This window comes from Notamacropus eugenii, chromosome 2 (genome assembly GCF_028372415.1).
Source record: "Notamacropus eugenii isolate mMacEug1 chromosome 2, mMacEug1.pri_v2, whole genome shotgun sequence".
NCBI lineage: Eukaryota > Metazoa > Chordata > Mammalia > Diprotodontia > Macropodidae > Notamacropus > Notamacropus eugenii.
The window spans coordinates 381,719,349-381,743,312 of record NC_092873.1 but is presented as its reverse complement, the minus strand read 5'-3'; the positions used below and the strand labels follow the sequence as shown (position 1 = coordinate 381,743,312).

Below are 23,964 nucleotides of genomic sequence, written 5' to 3'. Positions count from 1 at the left end.
CTGCAGCTCAGATGAGGTATCCTCTCTGAACAGGACCCAGGGAGAGGATGTTCTGATATATCTAAACCAACATATAACACATGAGACCGAGCTTAAATTGTATTTGTTATCTAAGAATCTGCTCCTACTCACCTTCTCTCCAGGGGAGAGCAGGCCAACCAGGATCATTCCCAGGAAAGAATATGAGGGGAGGTTGTCTGTCCCTGATGATAAGACTCTGATGTTAATGAATGTAACCCCTGAAGACAGTGGATGTTATGAAGCTCACATCAGATCAGCCTCAGGAAAGATATATATTCAGAAGTTCAATTTAAATATCTTTGGTAAACGAACCACTTGCCCCCTTTTGGACACCTGCTCTCACACACTTGGACACTCTGAAAAGCTTCCTTCCACTCTCCCACTTTCACACCTTTCCAAAAACCTATCTTCCCTCCCACTTTGCCCCTTAGAAAGGAAAAGGGAGGCAGTGCTGCTCTCTCCTTAGGTAAGGGAAAGTAGAGGGCAGAAAACTGAGTCTGGAAGGCCCGTCCCAAAGTCACACACTCATGAGCCAGCCTAAAGAAATGAACAGAACTGACTGAACTACAGACCTCCCTTCCCTGGGGAATCAAGTGAAAGCTACTGAGCTTGTCAGTCACTCAGTCCTTCCTCATCCCTCCTCCTGGGAATGTCCTTGCACTGAAGAGCAGTCCCTGAAGGCTGAATGTGCCCCTGAAATAGTGAAGCAGGAACAAGAGTTCCTCCTGGGTGTGTCCATTCTGATGAAAGAGAGGAGATGTGATGTAGGGGGTAAGGAGGTGTAGTAGAGGAAGAGGACTGGTGCACACTGGGAGAGAAGGAAGACTTTCTGGGGGGAAATGGGGGAGAATTGAAGACCCTTAATAAAGACTGGCACTTCAGAAGAGAGACCCTCCAGATACTACCGATTGTCATATTTTATTCATCATGTGTCTGGTCATCTCTGTGTCTCTGCCCTCTATTCAAGTCATGTAGGCCTTTTTCTCTTATTATCCTTCTTTCCATTTCCCCCCCTTTCCTCCTTGTTTACCCAAATATCAAAAATTCTGTAAGGAATAGAATTCCTGCTAGTTTCCTTTCCTCTTCCCCTCTCCCTCCTACTATTCTTTCCTTCACATATTCCCTTTTCAAGCCTCTATCCCCCTTCTCAGTGACAGATTCATGCTGAATGATCTTGACTTATTGTCTTAGAGTCTGTGAGTATGCAGTCTAACATGAACCCAAGGATTTGGTTAGCCAGTTTCAGCAGCATGGTCCTAGTGCTGGTGCTCCTCATAGCACGATATCTCTTCTGTTCAAACATATGACGGAATTGCTTTAACAACATAAGAGGTAACCTGAAGACAAGAGAGATTGTGACTGTGCTGGGATAATGGGACCTGGGCACAGAATGGCACTGGTTTTACTTTGTGGAGAAGGGAGGGAGGAGATGGGCCCTGTGCCCTGCATATTCTCATAAGTGGCCTAGCTTTATGGGAGATATGTGACCAGCCTGTTCTGTGGCACCTCTCTTCTGATCTCCAGGCATCCCCAGAAGAAGAAGGAACATACCACCAGTACTGAACCATAGGGAGGAGAGAAGACAGGAGGAGGGATGTGCACTTGTCCAGATTTGCTTTCCTTCATATCAAGAAACACACACTAGGATACATGGGTAAGACAGCTCTTTGCTAGCTATTTATAGGTATAGATAGAGATATTGATACAGACATATATATACATGTAGATAGATAACAAAAGCACAAATGAGGCCTGTCAGGGGTAGGGAGAGAGAAGAAGAGAATCTTGCCTCTTAGACTTAGTTTTATTCCTTTGCCTTTTCATGTTCTAACTCATTTGCACAAGTTTTGGACTTAGAAAGTTGAGGGTGCCCTAGTGCTGAGAGGTCTTGACAGTTTTCTGGAAGGTTGTCCTCTACCTGGACAACAATACAGACACTTGAGCCATCAGAAAGTAAGCAGCAAGACCCAAGAAATTCTCGTCCTAAGTAAGAGAGGCCTCTGTTACAGACCTTACCCTGGTGACCAGGAAGTCAGAAGAGGAGTGCACAATCAAGTCTGAAGTAATTATGTATAAAGGATAATTCTGTTTCAAAGTGATTGGCACCTGGGTCAAGAAATCTCCTTCTGGGTAGGAAATGCCCATTCTAGCCAAGACTGGAAAAACAAATGTATTCCACCTCATTAGGGAAAATTCTCTAGAGTTTTTTCCTCTGGTATCATCGTTAGGTGTCTGAGGGCTCTCTTGCCTTTTAAAAGACCTGGACTGAGGTAAAAGGTAAAAGATTGTAAGCTGAAAGCAATAGTGACAGAATCCAGTCCTCCTCCTATGAGAAAGAGGGAGCAGTTGAAGATTCCAGCTTGAGCCTGGAGCTAAAAGCAGATGGGAGCCCAGATCCCAAAGCACAACTGCAGGCAAAAATGCAGAAAGAAAAGACCACCTTAGCAGCACCTTTGAGATCTTTTAAAGCAATGGGTATGGTTTTCTGATAAGTGTACAATTTTTGATTTAAAGCTGGACAGAATATGAAGGTCATTTATATAGAACTTTCTGTCCAGTAGGGACTTGCCAGATACAACCATCAAGACAATGAAGGAAGAATGCTGGCCAGAGTCTGCACACCATAGGAGAGCAGTGACAGCAGCCCAGACAGCACCAGGTTAACAGCATTGACCAAAGACATCTCCCCTGCACTGTTGGAAGCCTGAGCACATAGGTCCTCCTTGTGTGTGCTTCTCCATGAGTGTACATGCTTCCCACTGATGGCCAATGCTGGTGGCCATCTCTGCTGCAGGTTTCCAGGGGAAATGTCCTCACTTCTCCCTTTATTGACCTCTGGGATGACATTCTGCCATTATCATCATTCCTCTCTCTCTTAAGAGAACTCTGTCCTATCAATGCTGATCCCTGATGAATGAACTTTCCCTCTTTCTTGTCTAGAATCTGAGTTCCAGGCCATTTCTGACCAGCTCTACACCAGGATCCATATAGCACTTTATTTACGCCATTCCAATTCTTCTTCAGGTATTGTCTTGCCATTCACATGTGAGTTCCATGATTGGTAGAATGCCAAAATAGAATCGCAAAGACCTCATTTCAGATTCTGCCTTAACACCTAATAGCTATGTGACCCTGGGCAAGTCACTTAGCCTCATTTTGCCTGTTTCCCCATCTGTAAAATGGAATGAATTATAGCGCCTACCTCCCAGATTTGCAGAAAATGAGAAAATACTTACTTGGATTTGGTAGTAATATTTTCCCCTTAAGTACAGGTAAAAAGAAATTTTGAACTTTTGGTTTTTTAAATTTTGAGTTCCAAATGCTATCTGAGAAAGTCAGCCCTCTGATATAGGTTATACATGTATGATCAAGTAAAATATATTTCCATATTAGTCATTTGGTGGAAGAAAACTGGAATCAGAAAAAAAGAAGAAGAAAAGAAAGTGAAAAAATAGTATGCTTCAGTCTGCATTCAGATGACATCAATTATTTCTCTGAAGGCACATAGCATTTTTCATTGTGAATTCTTTGGGACTATCTTGTATCTCTGTGAAGATGTGATAGTATTCATAAAGCACTTTGCAAACCTTAAAGCTTTATTAAAGATGAGCTATTGTTCTCATTAATATTGTAATTTATATCTCAAGCACTTTGCACAGAGCCTGCTCCAAATGAGCCCTTCCATGGGCTGTCGACCTACCTCGTTCATTAAATGCCTTTGCTTTGAACTGATTGCGTTTCTACATGCCTAGAAAACGTGGATCCCTCAAAGGGGCTGGTGATCTTGAGTGAATATGGACCAGTAATGTCCCCTAAACTGCAGGTAGCCCACTTTGGATCGCTCTGTATAAGTCTGGGGGTGGCGTAGATGGTATTCACATCTGCTGCATATTAAAGGACAAGATGGAAACTACTGACAACCCACTGACCTCTCTCATGGCTCACCACCTTCTGTATCTACTAGCAGGATCCAGCCACATTCTGGTCAATGACATTTATCTACAGCTCAATTAGTAGTAGTGGTGGTACTAGTACTAGTAGTATTAGAAGTAGTAGTAGTTGTAGTAGCAATAGTAGTAGCAGTAGTAAAAAGAAATATCCTTTAATTTTCCTTATTACCTCAGTCAGCACCTGCCTGTGTCTGTGACCTCATGTAACTAGTCCCACCAGCAGCCCCACTTTAGGTTCTTAGGTTCACAGGCATAGAGTTCCATCAGAACTGGAAAGGACTTCACAGGCCATAGTGACTGTGTCCCTCATTTTTCAGCAGAGGAAAATGAGGTCTGTGGAGATGAAGTGAATTGCTTCAGGGCACACAGTATTCATCAAGGAGAATTTGAACTTAGGGGCTTGGCCTTCTGACAGAACTCTTCATGAGTTCAAATCAGGCCTCAGACATTTACATGAGCTATGTGACCTTGGGCTACTCACTTAACCCTTTTTAGCTCAGTTTCCTCATCTGAAAAATGAGTTGGAGAAGGAAATGGCAAACCACTCAAGGACCTTTGCCAAGAAGAACCCAGAATGTGTCATGGAGGGTCTGACACAACTGAAACAGCTAAATAACAACAACCTTGGACTCCAGAACTAGGGCTCATTCTGTTGGACTCCAAACTCGTATGGTGACCTCAGAAATCATCTAAATTAGACTCTGCTTTTTTTTTTTTAAATGAGTCTTTTTTTGGTTGGAACTGCAGCAGCCACTCATGGGACAGATGCCATACTGACCAGCATGGGAGCATTGACCTACTCCATTTTTCTGATGTGAGCTGGTTTGACCCTCCTTAGACAACCTGGTGGCTCTTCACTTCCAGGGCCTCACATATTAGTGCCAGACTAACCTGGCAGAGGTGATTCCACCTAGAAGATGGTTTCTCTAGGGTGAGGCTTATCCATTGCACTCCAGAAGGGTTTACCTCTGTCACTTCCCCAAATACTTTCTTTCTGGGCCTCAGTGACCTCCAGAGATTTCAGGTGAAGAATATATCCTACCTAGAGCTACAGACTTCTTGATCTCCAACATAGTAATTATTCTACATTTTCTTTGGCCTCTGATGAAAAATTCTCTTTTCCTTCAAAATTTCTTTTTAAACCTTTACACTCTTTCCGGACTCTGTGTTTCCTAGTAGGCTTACCACCTACTTCCTTATTCTGCTGTTTGACTTCCAAGGTCCTTCCATTTAAGAGCTGAGTTCTTATCTGTAACCCCTGCTATTTCCCATCCCACCAACAACAGGCTCTTCTCTCCATGTAAAGAAGCAAAAGGCATCTAGGTATAGAGAATAAAAGAGAGAATGGAGTTAGGAAAACCTGGACTGAAATCCCCCACCCCCACCTTCACCACCTTCAACAAGTCTCAATCTCTACGAGTCTCAGTTTCCTCACCTATAAAATGACCATAATAATGCCCATAAACTTAGCCCTGTGGGGTTGGGATGATGTCTAAATGAGATCAAGTATGTAGAGTGCTTTGCAAACTATTAAACTGTTGTTTTAGTGATAGCTTTTTTTGTTAACAATAACATATCGATAGGTATATTTTGGAGTAATGTTTGAATCTCTCACGTTACTCTGTATGACTATTCTCATACACTTAAATCATTTTCTAAATTTTTAACTGGTTGTTTTTAAAAATGCATCATCAAAGTGTTAACTAGCCATTGTTGTTTAGGCACACATCACAAAGGGGCCTCAGAACAAGCCACACTTAGTAGGATTGAAAATGAGTGTATAAATGAAAATAATTTTTATTAAGTTTTTACCTTTTACCAAAGTATTGTCTCTAAGAAAGAAAGAAATCTAGCCAGGGTGCATAGCAGATTTCAGTCATCAAAATCTGCCTTCCTCTGGGTAGAACACACTCAGGTAAAAGCATGATACCCAATGAGGGCCTTCCTCTCCCAGGTTGATTTTTTTTTTATCCTTGATTCACTTCTTAAACAGGTCTATTCAACTTGAAAAGGCATTGCTTTAAAACTCAGACCTGAGCTTAAAAAGGCCAAGATCACAATTGCATCCTGGGCCATCTCCAGTTCTCCTGATCTATATCAGGCCACTGGATCCAGATGGCTCTGGAGGAAAAAATGAGGCTGCTGACTTTACAGAGCCCTTCATGACTCAAGTACAATTTAATTGCAAGGTAGATCATCATCTCCTTGATGTCATGGTCCTCTTTGAGAACAAAGGACAAACCACAAGCCATACAGATCACCTTAGCCTACTGCACTTTAGAACTCCTGAACTCAAGCAATCCACTAGCTCAGCCCCTTCAGTAGCAGGGATTATAAGCATGCACCAATACTTGGACAGATTCCAGTTTCAGATTCCAGAAGAAATGCACGCCAAGAACTATTCATACAACTGTAAATGATGAAACCAGGATTACAGTCTAGGTTTTCTGCCAAAAGTCCAGTTTTCTTCCCATGGTACCATGCTACCTCCCACAGACATGGATAAAGTATCCCACCAGGTCTGTCCTGATTTTGCTGAAGACTGAGGCAGGAGAAGATCAGGCTGTTGGATTTCTTCCTTTGCTGAGTCCTTAGAGTCATTGGTTAGGCCCTTCTGTCCTACTTCTAGACAGCAGGTAGTTCAAAACAATCTTTAGAGCAACGAAGACACAAATAAGTGGAGAAATAATAATTGTCCATGGTAAGACCATGGCAATGGAATAAGTGATAATACTGACTAATTTTTCAGGACTATACCACCCAAATAATCATTTTGTAAAGTTAGAGAAAAAAATCATACCAAAATTCCTCTGGAGCAGGTGTCAGACTTGGGGCCATCAACCCTCCTGAGCAAATAAAAATACTATAGAATATAGATAATGTTTATATGTTGTTTTCTAAATCAACATTGTGATTCTTTTGTAGAGTTTGATGGCACCACTTCTATCTAACTTTGGTAGCTCTGACCTAGAAGAACAAAAGATCAGGGATATCAAGGGTACAAATGAAAGAGAGTTAAAAGGAAGGAAGCCTTACCAGTACTAGATCTCACTCTGTACTACAAAGCAATATTCATCAAAATGCTGTGGTAGTGCTTAAAAAATAGAGAGGTCAATCAGTGGAACAGATCAAGTCTATAACATATAGTAGGAAATAGCAGCACCGTGATTGATCAACTCAAAGTCTCCAGGTACTGGGTAGGGACTAAATATTGGACAAAACACTTCTGGGAAAACTGGAATACAGTTTGGCAGAAAGTTAGGTATAGATAATCTTACATAGCACAAAAAGATAAACTCCAAATTTATACATGACATAGATGTTATAGGCCACATCATATACAAATCAGAGGAGAAAATATGAACATAACTTTTATAAGGATGGATAAAGGAAGAATTCTTGGCCAGACCAGAGATAGAATAAAAATGGATATTGGTAAATATATAAATTTTATCCTTTTTTGCAGAAACAAAGACCATGCAGATAAGACAGGAAGCAAGTAGCTAGGGAAAATATTTACACGATGTTCTCTCTCTGATACAATTATCATTTGTAACATCTATGGGGAACTGATTCAAATTGATAAAAATAAGAATCCATGTCCAATATATAAATGATCAAAGAACATATATAGGCAATATTCAGAGACAGAAATCCCAACTATCAATAGCCACATGAAAAGTTGCCCAAAATCACTAATAATTTGAGAAGTTAAAATTAAAGTAACTCTAAGGTACCACCTCCCACTCATCACATTGGAAGGACTGCCAAACAAGGAAAAGGACAAATATTGGAGGAACTATGGGAAAAGAGACAAATTAGCATACTATGGATGGATCTGGTTTAGTCTTTCTGGAAAGCAATTTGGAACTATGCCCTGAAAGTTCTTAAACTGCACATGAACTTTGACCAAGTGATGCCATGACTAAGTCTTTAGTTCATTTCATGATGATGGTGACCAGGAAATTAAGGTGTTGCTTATTAATCAGGGAGTTCTTGAACAAACTATGGAACAGGGGTGTAAGGGGATACTATCATGGAATGAGAAGTAATGAAGAGAACCCTTCAAACTGATACAGGAAGCAATTTCTACAGACACAATGTTGTGAAGAAAAACAACTTTGCAATTCTTTTGAACTTTGATGAATGCAACAACGAAAAACAATCCAAGAGGATTGTGGATGAAGCACAAGGGGTGATGGACTCAATTTGCATAATAAGACATACATTTTCACTTATATTCATTCTGTAGATTTCTTTTGCTCGGCTATATTTGTTAGAAAGGTTTTATTTTAAGGGAGAGAAGATCGAGGAATAGGGAAGGAATGAAGTGCTCATTTTAATCACATGGATGCAGTGCTATGAATTATTGTTCTGGTTCTGCCTACTTTGCTCTGCATCAGTTCATATACATCCTTCCATGCTTCTGAAGTCATCTATTTCTTTATTTTATAAAGTCCAATACTATGGGGTGTTCAAGGAGGATTAGCATGTTTGGGGTGAGGGGCTTACTGAGCCCATTTCAGGGCTGCTCATCCACCTTTGGTGTCTACTTAGGGCTCAACTCTAGCCTGTGGCTCCAAGAAGGTGTAGCATGGGATGCTGCCATACCCCAGTATCACTGTCTAGACAGGCAGGCTAAAACCATGTTGAGGCTAACCCAGAAGTCTCAGACTGATTGGTGAGTTAAGGAGTGTCTACCCCAAGCATCTGAAGACTCCTGTCTGTAGAATAGCAGGATAACAATTTGTTCCAGTGGTCATAAGGGGAGGCTTAATCACGTGGTACAGAACACTTAGAGCTTGGTCAGAGATCAAAAATGCTATGGCCATCCATTGCATCCTGGGCCTTTGTCATCTTGACTTTTGTCTTGCCACTGCACTTTGATAACTCTGGAAGAGTGAGGTTAATGACTTTGCTCAACTCTGCCTCACTTAAATCCAATCCCAGCATGAGTCCTAGCCCACAAGGAGTACATCAAGCCCTGATGTCATTGGTCCTCTTCCTAAGGAAAGACAACTAATATTCCATCACATTCATATCACACCACTTTCTCAGCCATTCCTGATTATTGAACATCCTTTTATTTTTGGTGGTGATTACTTACTTCAAGGATTTTACTTTCCATCTGATCAGAGGGATCTGCAATTAATGAAGTAATCAAAGGGTTCTTCCTCTGAATATTATCCAATTTGGTCACAACAGGAAAAGATAGTACTGCTCTTGGGTAGATCATTCAAAGCCCCTTACTCTAATCCAATCACCACTCTAATTACAAGGGGAATGAGACTTTCCTGAACTGATCTGAAGAGAGAGCACTAGTACTGTGCATTATTTCAAAATTGTTAGTTAAAGAAACACTTATAAAGTTTCTTTCCTATCACTGTCTATGGCACCAAACATTCAATCTAATCACCCAGGTCAAATTCTTGCTGTCATCCTCCACTCCTCTGTCTCAGTCACCCCACATACCCAGTCAGTCAGCAAACCTTGTCATCTCTTTCTCCCCATCTCCTGCTAATGATATCCCTTTGCCTCCTTTCACTCAGTGACCACCTCTCCTCACCTGAACTGCACCACTTTCCTGTTCTTATCCCTGCCTCAAGCCTCTCCCCATTCCAAGCCATCCTCACGCAGCTGCCAGACTGATCTTCCCAGAGGCTTGATCTGATCATGTCACCCCCACACTGCCCTCACCCCAGGCCCCACTTAGTACTTCAGCAGTTGCTTGTTACCTCTCCTTTGGGGAGGCATGTAAAGCTCTTCCGATCTTGGCCTTTCCCCATCCTTTCAGTCTTCTTACACATTACTCCTATACACTCAACCATCCAGGCATAAAAGGCCTGCTTTCTTTGGCCATGACACTCCAGCTCCTGTCTCCATTCCTTTTCACTGGAATCCCCCATGCCAGGAATGAGGTTTCTGCTTACCCTTGCCTCCTGGCTTCACTGGCTTCCTTCAAGACACCTCAAATGCCACCTTTCATAGGCGGTCTTTCCCAGTCCCCCAGCAGCTAATGCCTTCCCTCTCAGGTTGGCTCCCATCTGCATTGTTGTGTTCATCCTTCGTTGCCAAAGAAGACCATGACATTAGAGAAATGATGACATGACTTGCACTTGACTTTGTTTTGAATGAGTGAGTGCTGGGCAAGGTCACATGCCTCATTTCTCCTCCAGAGCCATCTGAATCCAGTGACCAGATATTCATCAGAATGACTGGAGATGACCCAGGATGTACTGGGAGACCTTGGCCCCTTTAGGCCAAGGTCTATGCAGGTACTCACTTTGGATGAGGCAGCTAACACCCATTCACTGAATAGGCCTGTTTAAGAAGTATCCAGGGCATGGCTCCTTTAAGGAGGCAAAGAAAAGAAAGACCTCACACTGGGAGGGAAACAGCAACAGTTACTATTGATAATCACTCTTAAGCCAGGAGGGTCTAGAAGAGAGCCTTTAGGCAGGGGGCAGGGCCCATGTTGTCTGAGCTTCAGAGTGCAGTAGGCTTAAGTTTACATGTACCTTGTATATGTTTGATTATGTCCATGTTGCTTCCCCCAGCAGGATGTAAACTCCTTGGGGACTAGGACTGTTTTTACTTCTTCTTTTTACCCCAATTGTTTAACATTGATCCTTATATGTAGCAATCATCTAATAAATGCTTATAAGATGAATTATTGATAGAAGAGATTCTCATTGGGCTATAAGTGATCTCCGTGGCCTCTACCAACTATTCCAGTTGTGAGTTTCTGTGTAAGGCTTTGAATGTCTGAGTGAAAAACCTTTTATCCAGTACCTACTATGTTCCAGGCGTTGTGCTAGGCCCTGATAATACATATACCAAAGTAAGACAGTCCCTACTCTCCAGGATCTTACATTTTAAAGGGGGTGATAACATTTGTAAGGTAGCCATGGGTGGCCATGGAAGACAGATTTTGTTTGGAGAATCCTAGGAGAGTAGACTGCCAGGTTCTTTCCAAAAGCAAGAGTATTACTGGGTTTGTTTTGTTTTTTTTTTTTACTGTCTCCTGAACAATAGGTAAAAAGGAGTGGAATGGAGAAAAACAAGCATACATTAAGCACCTGCTATATACCAGCTGCTCTAAAACAAATATGGGAGACAGGTGCTAATTATTATCTCCATTTTACCATTTAGGAAATTGAGGCCAACATAGGTTCAATGATTTGTCCAGGATGACACAGCTTGTATCTGAGGTAACATTTAAACTCAAGTGTTCCTCACACAAAACTGGGTGCTCCTTTCCTTGACTCTAATAATTGGGATGGGGTTGGAAGAAAAGAAGAGCCCTACTAGTGTGGCTACAGGATAGATGCCAACATGCCAGGGTTGGTGCTGGTTGGTGGCTGGAATATGAAGCAGGGGACTAACTAGATAGAGTGGGATAGCTGAGTCTGCTTTCACTCATCCACCCACTGATGTTGACCATTCAGGCCCTAGGCTGAGGTCTCAAACTGAACTGAGTAACTGGGGACAAGTGGGAGGTTAGGAACAAGGTGTCTGGGAAGAAGGGGGAAGAATTCCAGGGGAAGAGAGGAAGAGGGAGGGCCCATTGTCAGATAAGTTAATAGGACATGGCTGCCTCCTGGTGGATTCCTGGGCTGAATGTAAAACATAGGCTGGCTCAGAGGAGATAGCCCTCACTGTTTAGTTTGGAGCATGACTGAATGAATGGAAATGTATGTAAAGTCTGGACACAGATTCAGGGAGTGTAGAGTCAGGAGGCTGTATGTTACTGTCCTAGGCAGGCTCACAGATTGGAGAGACCAGTTGGAAGAAAGAGAAAAGTCCATCATAGGAAAAGCCTGAACCATTTACTGAGGTTTCCCAGAGCACACAACCTAGAGTAGTGGTTGATTTTATGGATCAAGGATTCCTGTCCCAGCTCCTCTTTACCAGGGTTCTGCTGTATTTTCTCAGTCACATCACAGATGTGTGATGGCTCCATTTGGTCCTGGCCTAATTCTGAGGCTCTCAGCTGGAGTTCACATATTTGGGACATGGGTGTGGACAGGGAGAAGGGAGGGAGTGGGAAGGGGAAAAGGGAGGGGCAAGAGTTATGGGGGAAGGGAATGGGGGGTAAGGGAAAGGTAAGGGACAAGACCCTCAGGACTTGGAAATAGCAAGGATGGCACAGGAGAAAGAAGAAGGGAGGCCATGAAGGGTACAAGGTGAAGAAGCTGCTGGGCACCCTCACTCCTCACAGATAAAAGCCCAGCTCTGGGGTATCTGAGGACCAAAGAACTAAGTATAGCTGGAAGAGATCAGGTAAGACTGGGCACAGCTCTGCTGAGCTATGGCACCTGCACTGTACTTCCATGTGAGGGACCTTCTTAGTGTAGGTTTCACAAACACAAGTCCTGAGCCCTTTTCCTCCCTTGTCGGGAGAGGCTGGACTTGGACAGCCCCAGAGAGAGCCATGGCCTTTCGATGTGCCAGCATCTGGTGACTTTCTTCCCTTCAGCCACACTGAAGTTGAGAACGTCTGAAGCAGCCCTGACCCCCTTTGCCTTGGCCCTGCAGGCTTGGAAGCTGGTTTAATAATAGGGACTGAGGGAGAAGAGTTTGGTAAGGATGAAGGAGAGGAAAGAAGCTTAGGGTTGAGAGATGGAGGTAACCTTAGAAGCCACTGAGTCCAGTCCAGAACTGAAAAGAAATCCTGCCATGATACAACTGACCAGTGTTCCTCTATCCTTTGCTTCAAGGCCTACAGTGAGAAGCAGCTCACTCTGTCTCCTGAGATGACCCATTCTGCAACTAGGTAGTCCTAATGGTTAGTACATTTTTTTTTGGTTACATAAAGCCTGCATTTAATCTTCCACCCATTTATCTATCACTCTTGGTTCAGGCCTCTAGGGCCCAAAATGACAAGCTCTTCCTATACATAATAACCTGGGGAATTCTGTATCCATAAAGATAGATATGTCTGTGTGTATTATCCAATACACCATTAATTTATAGAAATGTGTGTATTTATGTGTGTATGTATGAATAAAGTATCCTGAAAACAGCATTAATAGCATATTGGAGCTAGAAAGATTGATATGTGTATGTGTCTATTAATATGTCTTTAAAATATATATGGCATACACACATATAAATATTTGTGTGTGTATATATATATATATATACGTGTGATATACATACATTTATATAAATTAGGTAAAGTCTCAAATCAGGCATAGCTGCTAATGTCACAGGTAATTACATCCATGCAGATAAGGGTTCTGACCATTTTGTAGTTGAGAAAACAGAGGCAGAAAGAGATTAAGTGACTTAGCCAAGTCAGATACCCAGGAAGCTTCCAAAGCTAGATTTGAACTCTGGTCTTCCTGCCTGTCCACTCAGAGCACATTGTCTATGAGACCCTGAACAAGTCACCTAACTTCCCAGTGTTCTCCCCTCCCTATCTCCCCTCAGGAAATGCTCCTCTGCCCAGTCCTAGGCTTCTTCCTGGGATCCTAGACCTGGAGTTGGAACAGACTTTAGGTGCTATCTACATCACTTGTCTCAGTTTAGAGACAGGAAAGGTGAGATTGACTCCAGTTCCACTCCATTTCCTAATACATCACAACTCCTACCCCCGAGCCCAGACTTGAAGGAAAGCAGGCATTCAGATGGGGCTGCTAGGTGGCACCATAGTGCACAGCTCAAAGTGACTCATAGAGTGACCCTGGGCAGAAACTGGTGTGGAATTAGAACCTGTGTGTATTCTCAGTCTGGAGGACACAAAACCTCCCAACCCCCACCACCCCCACTCCATTCCCACTCCCCTGCCTCTCAGGGATATTTTTGAGCCAGAGAGGGAATGAGCTCAGCTTTGTCTTGATTGCTTTGTCAGCTCTGGGAAGGATGGGCTGGAGAAAGAAAAGAGAACAGAAGCACTGAAAGGTTAAGAAAGAGTCCAGGTGAGAGGTGGTGAGAGCCTGGCCAAGGTTGCCCATGTGAGCAGAAGGAATGGATCCTATAGGAGAGGGGCTGAAGAGGAGGAGAGACAAGACTTGGGGTCCCATGGGTCAGGGAGAGCAGGGGAGGGAATGTCAAGGTTGAATCCACAGCTCCCAACCTGGGAACTGGGATCACCCTCAGCAGAAGGAGGGAGATCTGGAGAAGGGCCAGGTTTGGAGAGAAAGACCAGGACATTTATTTTACAGTGCATCTGAGATCCCTGTGGTACATGCAGGTCCCTCCTCGGGACCCTTCTACCTTTGTTATTCCCTCAGGTAAGTGAGGCGCCACCTTTCCTGTGCCCTTATGAGTCTCCTTTCCATCCTGTCACAGGCAAGTGCATCTCAGATGAGGTGTCCTCTCTGAGCAGGACCCAGGGAGATGCAATGAGATTCAGCTGGTTAATGATATTCAGTATCTAATACCTTGCACTTTCTCACCATCTCTCCAGGGGAGAGCAGGTCAAGCTGGATCATTCCACAGAGGGAATATGAGGAGACACTATCTGCCCCTGATGATAAGTCTCTGAAGTTAGTGAATGTGACCTCTGAAGACAGTGGATGTTATGAAATTGACATCATATAAGTCCCAGGAAAGATGCATATTTAGAAGTTTTATTTAACTGTCTTTGGTAAATGAACCGCTTGCCCACTTTGAGACCCCACCCTGCTCTCACAGACTTGGACACTTTGAAAAGCTTCCTTCCACTCTCCCACCTTCAGACCTTTCCAAAACATGTCTTACCCTCCCACTTCGCCCCTTAGAAAGGGAAGGAGGGGTAGAGCTGCTCTTTCCTTTCAGAAAGGTAATAGAGGACAGACAACTGAGGCTGAAAAGTCTGTCTCAAGATCACACACTTATGAGGCAGTTCAAAGGAATGAAGAGGACTGACTGAATTACAGACCTACCCTTCCTGGAGAGCCAAGTGAAAGCTACTAAACTTGTCAGACATTCAGTCATTCCTCAGCCTCCCCCTGGGAATTTCTCTAGACTGAAGAGCAATCCCTTATGGCTGAGTGTGCCCCTGAAATAGTGAAGCAGGAACGAGATCTCCTGGGTGTGTCCATTCTAATGAGAGAGAGGGGACATGTGATATAGGGGGTAAGGAAGTATACTAGAGGAAGAGCATTGGTGAACACTGGGGGAGAAGGAAGGCTTTCTGGGGGGGAAATGGGGGAGAAATGAAGAACTTAATAAAGACTGGCACTCTAGAAGAGAGACCTTCCAGATACTGCCTATTGTCATCTTTTATTCATAGATTATCTGGTCATCTCTGTATCTCTGCCCTCTATTCATACCATGTAGGCCCTTTTCTTTCTTTATCACTCTCCTTTCCATATTTCACCACCCCTACTTTCCTGGTGCTTCTTTACCTGAATGTCAAAAAGTTCTAGAAGGAACAGTATCTGTGCTAGTACTCTTTCCTATTTCCTTCTACTTCCTGTTCTCCCTTACAAAATCCCCTTTCCAGGCCTCTGTCCCACTTCTCAGTGCAGATTGATTCTGGATGATTTATTGTTTTAGGATTTGTGAGTACAGAGACTAACATGAACCCAAGGATTTGGTCACCCATCTTCCTCAGCCTGGTCATGATTGTTGTCTTGGTGGTCTGCACTGGTGTATGTGTCTTCTGTCCAAAAATACAATAGAATCACCTTAATAAAATAAAAGATAACCTGAGGACAAGAGAGATTAAGACTGTGCAGGAGTAATGGAGCTTGGGCACAGAATGGCACTGGTTTAACTTTGTGGAGAAGATGGGCCCTGAGCCCTGCATAGTATCATCAGTGGCCTAGCTTCATGGGAGGGATGTGACCAACCTGTTCTTTGACACCTGTCTTCTCATCTCCAGACATCCCCAGAAGAAGAAGGAACATACCACCAGTACTGAGCCATAGGGAGGAGAGACGACTGGAGGAGGGATGTGCACTTGTCCAGATGGCTTTCCTTTCTGATCAAGAAACACAGAAGAAGACACAGGAGTAAGCCAATTCCTTGCTGGCCATTCATAGATATAGGTAGATAGCTAGATAGGTAGATAGACAGACAGATAGACAACAGACAGATAGATAGAGAGCAAAGGCATGAGTGAGGCCTGTCAGGGCTAGGCAGGAAGAACATGATCTTGTTTCTTGTTCTAAGTTTTATTCCTTTCTCTCTTCATCCTCTAATTCATTTGCATAAGTTTGGGGCTTACAAAGCTAAGGGTACCCTAAAGCTGAGAGGTCTTGACAGCTTCCTGGAAAGGTATCCTCTAAAGGGACAGCAATAAGGTGCACTTGAGCAATCAGAAACCAAGCAGCAATCCCCTCAAATTCTAATCCTCAATAAGAAAGGCTTCTGATAAAGACCTTGCCCCTTATGAAGCCATCCCTTGACTCACTTCTTAAAGAGACCTATTCACTGAATAAGTGCTACCTCACTTTAAATGAGTACCAGAAAAGGCCTTGCCTGGAGGGTCAGGGTCTCCCATTGCTTCCTGGGCCATCTCCAGTCATCTTGATGAATATCTTGTCACTCTCATCAAGACAAATGGCTCTGGAGGAGAAAGTGAGGCTGGTGGCCTTACACAGTCCTCCCTTATTCAACGTCAACTGCCAATCATTTCCTTGATGTCATGGTCCTCTTCAAAACGAAGGATTAGAAATTAAAGTAAGAAAACAGGATAAAGTCTGAAGTAACTAGGTATAAAGGATAATTCTTTTTCAAGGTGATTGGCACCTGGGTCAAGAACTATCCTTCTGAATGGGAAATGCCCATTCTAGCTAAAACTGATGAAAATAGTTCTATTCCAACTCATTGGGAAAAATCCTCTAGGGTTTTTTTCTCTCTAGTATCATCATTAGGTGTCTGAGGGCTCTCTTGCCTTTTAAAACAGATGGGCTGCGGTGAAACGTCTCTGGGTTGTAAGTTGAAAGTGCAAAAGTAGCAGAAATCAGTCCTTCTGTGATGGTTTTGTTTTTATTATCGATTTCTACACTTCTGCATTCAGGACCCATTAAAATTTTATCATTGGAGAACTCCAGTTCCTCATGGTAACCATCTTTCCCATCAACAGCTGCTTTTAATGCAGTTTGATTCGCAAGGTACTCTAACTCTTCTCCAGAAAATCCAACTGTGCCATGAGCTATTGTTTCTGGATCAACAGATTAATCAAATTTTATTTTATTCAGATACCATATGAGAATTTCTGCTCAACCTTTTACATCTGGCCTTAGAACTGTAACTTGCATGTCAAAGTGACCAGGTCGTATTAAAGCATTGTCTAATGCTTCAGGAAAGTTTATGGCTCCTATGATGATAACTCCTTCATTAGATTTAAAACCATCCATTTCAACAAGAAGTTCATTTATGATTTGTCTTGAATATCGATGCATTGGAGACTCAATTCTCTTTCCATCAATAGAATCTAATTCATCAATGAATATAACACAAGGTGCATTTGCCTTTGCTTCCCTGAAAAGATTTCTGATACAATTGGCTCCCACACCTGTGAACATCTCATCAAATTCTGATCCAGAAGCATAATAAAAAGGAACATCAGCTTCTCCAGCCACAGCTCTGAGCAAGAAGTGTCTTCCCGGTCCCTGGGGGTCCGACTAAAAGAATACCTTTCAGAAGTTTACCTCCAAGCACAGTAAACTTTTTTGGATTTTTCAAGAATTCAACAACTTCTTGTAATTCTTGCTTAGCTTCCTCCACTCCTTTAACATGTTCAAAGGTCACATTTTTCATCTGGACAGAGTCAACAGCAGAATCAAGTCTAGTTGTTGTTCTGAATCAGACAGATAAAAATGGGTTTTTTAATAGTCCATAAATGCCAAGCAGCAAGAGAACAAGGAGGAACAACTGGGTTCTTCTTAAGGAGTCATTTGTTTTTTTGAGTTAATGCTTGTGCTTTCAAAAAGCCCTCTGCAAAGCCAGTTTTAAATGCATCCTGATGTGCTTCAGGTATGTTTTTGGTTTTCATGAGTTTGTCTAAACTTTCAACATCAGATCCTTGGTCCCACAAAAGAAACCCCTTTACAAATAACGGGGCCACATGTGTTTCTGTGAATCGTTCAGAGATGGACTGCAAACTCCGTGTCCTTGATTTCAAAGTCTAAAAACCCCAAGACTACAAAAACTAGCCACCGCTGAAGATGTGCACAAATACTTTGAACAGTCTTAGGATGTTGTCTGTTCAAGCAAGAGAAATGTAAGGTATTAAATATGCCTAAGAAACCATGTTTATTTTCAAAGAAGGACTGTGCAAAAATGTAAGCTGTATGCCATCGAGAAGAAACTCTGTAGCCTGTACAAAAGCCAGGAAGGAAACTATCAACTAGTTCATCAAGCTGTCTGACTTTCAATACAGAAAATCCCAAATCTTTTAGATTAAGAACAGGCTCAGCGCTTGGAGCCTCATGTTTAGGGGCTGCTACTCGATGTTGACTCTGAGAAACTGATGCACCTAGAGAAATAGATGAGCTTTTCGGTGAATGGAAGGCATTGATGAGATAACTCAAAGGAACAGTAACCTGGGGCTGCGCCATGCTCCACAGGGAGAACATCTCTCCTGGGCTGGAAGCTACCTCACCCACCAGCTCCGCCCCTGTCTCCTGGGCTGGGGGGGAGTGGGGCCTGCTTCCCTCTTCCTCTCCCGGTCTCATCTGTTCACTCACTAGTCCGCTCAATCCCTCCTTCCTTAGAGATCCATCCTTGAGATCTTTTAAAGCAATGGGTGTAGTTTTCTGACAGGTGTATGATTTTTGATTAATGGCTGGACAGAATATGAAGGTCCTTTCTATAGAACTTTCTGTCCAGTGGAGCCTTGCCAGCCACAAGCACACAGAACAAGGAAGGAGGAATGCTGACCAAAGTCTGCATATCACAGGAGAGCAGTGAGGGCAGCCGAGACACCAGCCCATCAACTACATGGAGGAAAGACATCTCCCCTGCACTGTTGGAAGCCTGAGCACAGAGGTCCTCCTTGTGTGTGCTTCTCCATAAGTGTTCATGCTTCCCACTGATAGTGAATATTAGTGGTTTCCCCAGGACAAGGCTTATCCATTGTTCTCCAGAATGGTTGGTTCAGCTCATAGCTTCATCAACTAGAAATTAGTGTTCCAACTCTCCCATATCTTCTGCAACATTTATCATCTTCCTGTTTTGTCATTTTAGCCAATCTGATAGGTGTAATGTGGTACCTCAGAGTTCTTTTGATTTATATCTGTCTAATCAATAGTGATGTAGGGCATTTTTTTCATATGATTATAGATAGCTTTAATTTCTTCCTCTATAAACTACCTGTTTGACCATTTACCACTTGGGGAATGATTTGTATTCCTGTAAATTTGACTCAGTTCTCTATATATTTAGAAATGAAGACTTTATCACAGACACTATTTGCAAAAATTCTTTTCCAGTTTTCTGCTTCCCTCCTATTCTTGGTTGAATTGGCTTTGTTTGTACAAAACCTTTTCAATTTAATGTAATCAAAATTATTCATTTTGCACTTCATAATGTTCTCTATCTCTTTGGTCATAAATTTTTCCATTCTCCATAAATCTGACAAATACACTATTCCTTGCTTCCCTCATTTGTTTCTAATATCAGCCTTTATACCTAGATCAGGTATCCAACTCTACTTTATTCTTATGCATGGTGTCAGGCAATGGTCTATGCCCAGTTTCCACCACACTGTTATCCAGTTTTCCCAGCAGTCTTTTTCAAATAGTGAGTTCTTATCCAAGAAGCTGGGGTCCTTGAGTTTATCAAACAGTAGACTGCTATATTCATTGACTACTGTGTCTTGAGTACCTAACCTATTCCACTGATCAACCCCTCTGTTTCATAGCTAGTACCAAGTGGTTTTGATGATTACTGCTGTATAATACAATTTGAGATCTGGCCAGCCTAGGCCACATTCCTTAGCATTTCTTTTCATTCATGCCCTTGATTTGCTGGACTTTTGTTCTTCCAGATGAATTTAGATACTATTTTTTCTAGCTCTAGAAAATAATATTCTGGTAGTTTGATTGGTATGGCACTGAATAAGTAAATTAATTTAGGTGGAATTGTCATTTTTATGATATTGACTCAGCCTACCAACGAGCAACTGATATTTTTCCAATTATTTAGATCTGACTTTATTTGTGAGAAAAGTGCTTTGTAATTGTGTTCAAGTAGTCCCTAGGTTTGTTTTGGCAGGTAGACTCCCAGATATTTTATGGTGTCTGCTGTAGCATTATATGGAATTTCTCTTTCTAGCTCTTGCTGTTGGCCTTTGTTAGTAATATCTAGAAATGCAGATTATTTATCTGGGTTTATTTTGTAACCTTCAACTGTGCCAAAGTTGTTTGTTAGTTCAAGTCATTTTTTGCTTACTTCTCTAGGATTCTCTAAATATATCATCATATCATTTGCAAAGAATGATAACTTAGTTTCTTCTTTGCCTATTCTAATTCCTTCAATTTCTTTTTCTTCTCTTACTGCTAAAGCCAACATTTCTAGTACCATATTGAATAACAGTGGTGATAATGGACATTCTTGTTTCACCCCTGATCACCCCTGAAATGCATCCAGCTTGTCCTCATTGCATATAATGCTAGCTGATGGTTTTAGGTAGATACTACTTATTATTTTAAGGAAGGCTGCATTGTTTCCTGTGCTTTCCAGTATTTTCAAATGGAATTGTTGTTTTATTTTATCAAAAGCTTTTTCTGCATCTATTGAGATAATAATGTGGTTTCTCTTAGTTTTGCTGTGGATATGATCAATTATGCTGACAGTTTTCCTAATATTGAACCAGTTCTGCATTCCTAGTATAAGTCCTACCTGATCATAATGTGTTATTCTCATGACATGTTACTGTATTCTACAAAGCAAGAATTCCTAACTAGACCAAAGATAGAGGAAAAATGGATATTTTTCAATATATAGAAATTCTTTTTTTTTTTGCACAAACAAAAACCATGCAGATAAAATTAGAAGGGAAGCAAATAGCTAGGAATAACTGTTACGTCATTTAATCTCTCTGAGGAAGATATTTCTAACATCTTTGGGGAAGTGATTCAAATTTGTCAAAAATAAATAATAAAAATAACTAATCTCAGAAAAAGAAAAAAAGAACAAAGTAAAAAATTCACAGCAGAGAATGAAAGGAAACTTACAAGGAAGCAAAGAAAAGATGGACAGTTCTCAACACAATGTATATTATTTATCATACAGGCTTTCTTGAAATGAAAATTTATTGTTACCCATTTTGATTCCTGTCTTATGTTCTGCTGGTACATGAGTTTTTTTTTTTTCTTTCTAACTTTGTATTTAAGTTCTAATATTCAAGTTTAAGATGTGTTTTTGTTTCTTTTCTCTATTCTGTATTTGTGTTCTGGCCTGAAAGTCAAAAATAAAATTTTTTTAAAAGCAAAATTAAAAGCAAAAACAATAAAAAATATTAAAAATTATTTTCAAGTCAGAAAATGACAGTTCATGGAGGGGCTAAGGAAAAACTGATATTTTTCTGGTCATCAATATGAGAATCTCTTTTCCTTGATTTATTTTGTTTTGCATGGATTCTAATTGACCTTTTCTTTTCAGTGAAAGAAGAAGGAGGTGGGAGTGAGAGGCAAGATAGATAAATATGCCACATTAAAAAAAAGGAAGGAAGGAAGGAAGAAATGAAATATAAAAGAGTCATTGAAATGTTTTCTTTTGTTTGATGCAATGAAGGGTATAGAAAGTCAGAGGGAAGAGTAGATGAGCAGGATGCTTTTGCAAATTATATTTTGAAATTATTACATATGTACTTAAAAAGAAAGAAAAACTATACATAATAGAGTTTCTCAGTTTTGTGTACAATCTTCTCTGCTGCTAATAAATACCATTTTTCAAAGTAGAAAGATCATTAAAAAGCAGGAAGTGTGTACTTGGTACCTATTCTTGGCATGTTCCTTGATTGTACCAGACAGTTCATTGTCTGGGACTAATTGCCAGGCCTAGTTATTACTATTAACTACATTCTCTTTTTTTTCCCCTCACTTAGTAGTATTTTATTTTTTCCAGTTACATGGAAAAAAAGTTTGCAACATTCACTTTTAGTAGATTTTGAAATCCAAATTTCTTCCTCCCTCCTTTCACATCTGCCCAAGATGGGAAAGAATCCGATAGAAGCTACACATGTATAGTCATATTAAATTTGTTTCCACATTAGTCATGTTGTGAAAAAAAGAATCAGAACAAAAAGGAAAAACCATGAGAAACAAAAGGAGAGAAAATAGTATGTTTTGCTCTGCATTCAGACTCCATAGTTCCTTCTCTGAATGTAGGTTATTAGCTACATTCTCAAAGAATATCCAAGAATCATCCCAGATGTTGCCTTCAAGAAGTTTATTATCTCCTACAGGGGGGATACAAAATGTACATAGATGACAAGAAGTACATACAAATTTATTTCAAGTAATAGAGTACACTAATAATTGTGGAAAACAGGAAAGGCCTGAGATAGGAGGTGACCCCTGGGTTGTGCTTCGAAAGACACTAGGGATTCTAAGAGAGAGAGACTAGAAGTATCGGCATTCCAGTTCTGGGGGCCACCTTGGGCAAGTCCAGATACAGGAGATAGAATATCATGTATGGGGAATATCAAGCAGGTCCAGTAGAGAGAATGCATGAAAAGGAGTAATAGCTAGATAACTGTGAAAGCTAGACTGTGGAAGATCTTAAAAACCAGTCTAGGATTTTGTCTTTTTCTCAGAGGTATAGGGAACCATTGACATTTCTGAGTAGAAAGCTTTAAGGACACAGGAAAAGTTCTACCATAACAGGAATATATTCAGGTTCCAAAGAAAGGAGATAGCCAGGCCTGAGTGGGTATATACATATATATTTGTCCATATACGTCTATATGTATATATACACATACATACATACATATAAGCACATACATATATAAACACATATACTTATAGGGTTAATTTAGGTTGTAAAAGGGCAATTTACTCATGAAACTAGTCCTGTGGCAGTGACAGAACAGAGAGAGGGCTACCCACACCAACCCTAGGCCAGGTCCGATATTACACAGAAAGAGAAAAAAGAAAGTTTGGGGCAAAGGATGGCACAGAGTCACTTACAAGTGTTCCCATTAGACAACTGGATGTCTTCTTGCAGTTTACCTTGACTTCAGGTAGTTTCCACTCTCTGTGAGACTCCAGGTCGTGTTCCTGGGCTTTGTCTACCACCACACACTCCACCTCTCCTGATCTGCTCATACACTCTTTCAGACATAATTTTCTACAAAGTTCCCTGAGGGATGACAGAGTGGTTTTGTTAGCATGAAGGTGACAGAGGATCCCAACACTGAATTACATTGAAGACATAATCCACAACAGCAATAGAAATATAAGCAAGAAAATAACATAATAAATAGGAAAATGACCACAACTGTTATGATTTTCTTTCACTGCACCCCTACTGAGGAGATAAAGAATCTATAGCAGGGGTTGGGAACCTGCAGGGTCAAGGTCTCATGTGTCCCTCTAGGTCCTCAAATGTGACCCTTTGACTAAATCCAAACTTCATGAAACAAATCTCTTTAATAAAAGGATCTGTTCTCTCTAACTTGAACTCAGTCAAAAGGTTGCACCCAAGGACCTAGAAGGTCACATGTGACCTCAAGACTGCAGGTTCACGACCCCTGACCTATAGCATTTGGTGATGGTTCTAGGGTATTAATTTGGGGTTTCATGTGTTGCAGTAATTTGGTGGAGTTATTGGATTCTTCAAGGATAAGTTTAGAGCAGGAGGCTTGTATTACAGCACAGGTTCTACCTTCGGCAGACGGCAAGATGTCTAGCACCGCTCTATTTTGCAATGCCATTTAACACATTTGTATTACTTATAATGTTAACAACTCCTGTACCCCAACACCATAATTAAGTGCACTTTGTATAAAATATGTTAATGCTTCTACTTGGAGCTTTATCAGTTCTAATCTAAAAGCATATAATCATTAACATACCACATATTATAAGGTAGTAATTCTTGACAT

At 41.4% G+C, this 23,964-nt stretch overlaps 1 long non-coding RNA gene and 1 pseudogene across 1 annotated transcript; both read right to left on the bottom strand.

Annotated features, from left to right (window-relative positions):
- Positions 1–1,672: 1,672 nt before the first annotated feature.
- LOC140528956 (ATP-dependent zinc metalloprotease YME1L1 pseudogene) lies at positions 1,673–18,844 on the bottom strand (annotated as a pseudogene).
- On the bottom strand, positions 1,673–23,175 carry LOC140528958 (uncharacterized). The gene is made up of 2 exons (XR_011975356.1): positions 23,090–23,175; positions 1,673–15,885 (listed from the first exon to the last, which is right to left on the bottom strand). It is a non-coding gene; the product is annotated as an uncharacterized lncRNA (long non-coding RNA).
- Positions 23,176–23,964: the final 789 nt, after the last annotated feature.